General features: G+C 45.4%; 1 protein-coding gene across 1 annotated transcript in view; it reads right to left on the reverse strand.

Moving 5' to 3' along the window:
- NOX5 (NADPH oxidase 5) overlaps positions 1–4952 on the reverse strand; it is a 35152-nt gene that overhangs the window by 6604 nt on the left and 23596 nt on the right. The window lies entirely within an intron of this gene.

Raw genomic sequence — 4952 nt, forward strand, 5'->3', positions numbered from 1 at the left:
CAACTTGGTGAGACCTCATCTCTACAATAAATCAAAAAATTAGCCGGGCATGGTAACGCGTGCCTGTACTTCCAGCTACTTGGAAGGCTGAGGCGGAAGGATCGCTGGAGCCCAGCAGGTGGAGGTTGCGGTGGCTGGAAGTGGCCACTGCACTCCAGTCTGGGTGACAAAATGAGATTCCAACTCAAAAAAAAAAAAGACAACAAAAAACTGTGGTTGATTACTAGAATGTAAAAACCGTGTTTATCACAGGAATTTGGATCGACTCATGACAATCTGTGATAATTAAACAGTCAAATAAGATCTAGTTCCAATGAACTCAATTAGTCTAAAAAACCAACACCAATTCTCTCTTTTTTTTTTTTTTGAGTTGGGGTCTCACTCGGTCGCCCAGACTGGAGTGCAGTGGCCACTCCCGGCCACCGCAGCCTCGCCTGCTGGGCTCCGGCGATCCTTCCGCCTCAACTTTCCGAGTAGCCGGAATTACAGGCATGCGCTACCATACCCGGCTGATTTTTTATTTTATTTTATTGTAGAGATGAGGCCTCGCTGCCCAGGCGGGTCTCGAACCCGTGGGCTCAGGCAATCCACTCACCTCAGCCTCCCAAAGGTACGGGATTACAGGCTGAGCCACCGAGCCCGGCTACCAATTCTCTTAAAGTTAGAAACATATCCAAAGAGGTTTCTCCTTGTGTAAGTTATTTTATACATAAAATAAAACAGACAATGACTCTAACAGATTAACCCTAAAGCACAGGGCAAAACCTCAGTATTCCACAAAAATATCCCCTGAAAACTATGATGTGACCCTGAGAAACCCCGTCATACTTAGTAATGATGATAGCCAATGTTTAGTTAAAAAAAGTAGGATACAACACTTGAAGGTGGGGAGGGAGAAACTGCAGGGGTTGGTGGGGGGTGGGGGGGCAGGAAAGACATCCAAGCCTTCTTTATATTTTTATTTTTTCCTTTTTTAGAGACAGGGTCTCACTCTGTTACCCAGGCTGGGGTGCAGTGAAACTATCATACCTCACTGTAGCCTCAAATTCCTGGGCTCAAGACATCCTCCCACCTTGGCCAAGGTGGGAGGGGAAGTGCTAGGAGGTGTGGAGGGAAGAAGGGGAATAGGGAAGGAGGGAGGAGGGAGGGAGGGGACTCACTAGCTCTGGAAACCTGCACCAAGTGCCCCCTGTCTTTGACTGAGTGCGAATCTGTACATATGTGAAAGGAAATTACCAGAAAACCTGGATGGCCAATATCTGGAACTAAACAGCTCTGAGTAGCTTGTGTTCCCACGGAGAGTAAGGAGACCCTGCACTACATCAGGTGGAGTCCTCAGGTGTGTCCTCCAGCACTGGCAGCGGGGCTGGATCGATGAACCCCATCCTGGAGGCTGCCCTGGACTCACCCTACGCCATTAGAAGTGAGCCCCGAGAGGACTCAGAGTGCTCCACGACTGGACTGCACACCAGCGCACACACAGTGCTACTTAAAGAAATGGCGCAAATCCAGATACGGTGCTACTTAAAGAAATGGCACAAATTTACAGTGTCTGGCACCAAATAAAAAAGTACCAGGCATGCAAAGAATCCAAGAGAAAATTAGTATTAGAAACAGACCCAGAACTGACAGAGATGATAGGCATAGTAGACAGAAATGTTGAAATGACTATCAAATGTGCTCACACGCATAAAAATAAAACAAACCAAATATGATGAGGAGAGACCCAAATGGAATTTCTACAGAAGAGAAATACAAGAACATAAATGAAAAATACACTGGATAGAATTAACAGCAATTCCAAGTCCTTTGGGTTTTCATATAAAATTTAGAAACAACTTGTCAATACCTATTTTTTTAAACCTGCTGGAATTTTTAAATCATATGGGAATAATAGACACCATACTGCAGAAGACAATAGCCATGAACTTGAAGACATGGCAATAGAAGCTATCTAAAATGAGAGAAAGAGAGAGACAGAGAGAGAGAGAGAGAGAGAGAGAGACAGAGGGAGACAGAGAGAGAGACAGTGGTAGAGACACACACAGAGAAAGAAAGAGACAGAAAGAGCGATAGAGACAGAGGAAGACAGAGAGAGGGAGACAGAGAGAGAGGGAGACAGAGAGAGGGAGACACAGAGAGACAGAGAGACAGAAAGGGAGAGAGAGACAGAGAGAGAGAGTGATAGAGATAGAGAGATGGAAGGAGAGAAAGAGAGAGAGAGATACACACACACAGAAAGAGACAGAAAGGGAGAGAGAGGAGAGAGACAGAGAGAGAAAGAGAGAGTAACAGAGATAGAGAGATGGATGGAGACACACACAGAGAGAGAGAGAGAGAAACAAAGTCTCAGTGACCTGTGGGACAATATCAAACTGTGTCACTGAAGAGACAGGAAGGAGAAACAGAAACAAATACATAAAGAAAAAACAGTCAAACATTTTCCAAATGTGATGAAACTATAAGCCCGTATAGCCAAGGATTTCAGTGAACTCCAAGTATAAGACATGTCAAGAAAACCATGCCAAAGCACAGCATCATAAGAGGCAGAAAAACAGATACAGATAAAAAGTGACCAGGCGCGGTGGCTCATGCCTGTAATCCAGCACTTTGGGAGGCTAAGGTGAGAGTATTGCCTGAGCCCATGGGTTTGAGACCAGCCTGGGCAACATGGCAAGATCTTATCTCTACAATAAATCAAGAAAAATTAGTTGAGTGTGGTGGCATGTGCCTGTGGTTCCAGCTACTTGGAAGGCTGAAGCGGAAGCATCACCTGAGCCCAGCAGGTTGAGGCTGCAGTAGCTGTGAGAGTGCCACTGCACTCCAGCCTGGACAACAGAGTAAGACTCTGACTCAAAAACAAACAAACAAAAAACTTTAGGTGTGCGGAGATTAAAGATACACTCTGTCCAGAGGAACAAACGGTGACAGCAATCGTCTTGTCAGAGACGACGTAGGCCAGAGGATGACGGAGGACATCCTCAGAGTAATGAGAGAAAAAAGATCCACTGGTGATAATGTCTTTCAAAAATCATGATGATATCAAGTCTTTTACAGACAAACAAAAGCTGAAAGCCTTTCTCACCAGCAGTCCTTCATGGCAAGAAATGGGAAAGGATGTTCTTCAAGTGAAAGGAAAGTCATGCCACGTGGAGACCCGGAGGACACACAGAAGTGAAAAGGATCCAGGAATGGTAAGAACGTGTGTAAGCATAAAAGGTGTGGTCTTCTGATTTTATTTTATTTTTTGAGTCAGAGTCTCACTCTGTTGCCCAGGCTGGTGTGCAGTGGCATGCTCATGGCTACCACAGCCTCGACCTGCTGGGCTCAGACGATCCTTCTATTTCAGCCTTCCAAGTAGCTGGATACTACAGGCATGGGCCACCACACCCGGCTAATTTTTTTTTTTTTTTATCGTAGAGATGAGGTCTTGCCAATTTTCCCAGGCTGGTCTCGAACCTGCAGGCTCAGGCAATCCTCTCACCTCGGCCTCCCAAAGTGCTGGGATTATAGGCATAAGACACCGCACCCAGCCCTCTCCGTGTTTTGATTGAAGCAGTGGTTACACAGCTGCATGCATTTGTCAAAATGTCTTTCTGTTTATTGTACACTGAAATTGGTAAAATTGTATTGTATGTAAAGTATATCTCAAAAAACAACAAAAAAACTAGTGTAAATAAGCATCGTCTGAGAAGCACATGAAAATGTATATTCCTGAGCCCTGCTCTCAGAGAATCTGGGTTGGAAGGTCTGAGATGAGGCCTGGGAATCTTAACTTCAAAAAATTATTTTTTATTTTTATTTTTTTGTAGAGCCAGGGTCTTGCTATGCTGCCCAGGCTGGTCTCAAACTCCTGGGCTTGAGCGATCCTCCTGACTCAGCTTCCCAAAGTGCTGGGATTACTGGTATGAACCACCATGCCAGGCCTAGAATCTTAATTTTTGCACATGATTTTTCTGAATTAAGAGATATGCCATAAAAAAGATAGACTACAGGCTGGGCTCGGTGGCTCAGCCCGTAATCCCAGCACTTTGGGAAGCTGAGGTGAGTGTATTGCCTGAGCCCGCGGGTTTGAGACCTGCCTGGGCAAGTTGACGAGACCTCATTTCTACAACAAATAAAAAATTAGCTGGGAGTGGTAGTGCGCGTCTGTAGTTCCAGCTACTTGGAAGGCTGAGGCGGAAGGATCGCCGGATCCCAGCAGGTCGAGGCTGCGGTGGCCGGGAGCGGCCACTGCACTCCAGTCTGGGTGACAGAGTGAGACTCCAACTCCAAAAAAAAAAAAAGATAGACTACAGAGATATGCATTTTTATAAAATGTGAATAAGAAAGCAAAAATTGCCAGAAAATCCTATAAAATGCCTGGAGTAATCTCCAGAACAACAGGGCAGGATTATGAAGAAATTTTCTCCCTCTTCTATTTTTCCTTTGTTGTTCAACTTTGCAAAAATGTTACATTTTTAGTAGAACCAACCTACTCCCCCATGGAAATGGAATAAACACCCTCTTGAAAAGACCCTGTGTTCATTTTAATAGTTATGTGGTTCATCTGAGGTTCTGTGAAAGTCGTGTCAATAAAGTATTTTGTTTGTGTATTTATTTATTTTTTGAGTCGGAGTCTCACTCTGTCCCCCAAGCTGGAGTGCAGTGACACACACATGGCTACTGCAGCCCTGACCTGCTGGGCTCAGGCGATCCTTCCACCTCAGTCTCCCGAGTAGCTGGAACTACAGGTGTGTACCACCATGCCTGGCTAATTTTTTGATTTACTGTAGAGACAAGGACTTGCCAAGTTGCCCAGGCTGGTCTCGAACACTTGGGCTCAGGCAATCCTCTTGCCTCCACCTCCAATGTGCCGGGATGACAGATGTGAGCCACCATGCCCAGCCAGGTTTTTTTTTTTTCTTGAGTTGGAGTCTCACTCTGTCACCCAGACTGGAGTGCAGTGGCTG

Source organism: Carlito syrichta, unplaced genomic scaffold (genome assembly GCF_000164805.1).
Source record: "Carlito syrichta isolate Samal-C Ts95f unplaced genomic scaffold, Tarsius_syrichta-2.0.1 Scaffold290822, whole genome shotgun sequence".
Lineage (NCBI taxonomy): Eukaryota > Metazoa > Chordata > Mammalia > Primates > Tarsiidae > Carlito > Carlito syrichta.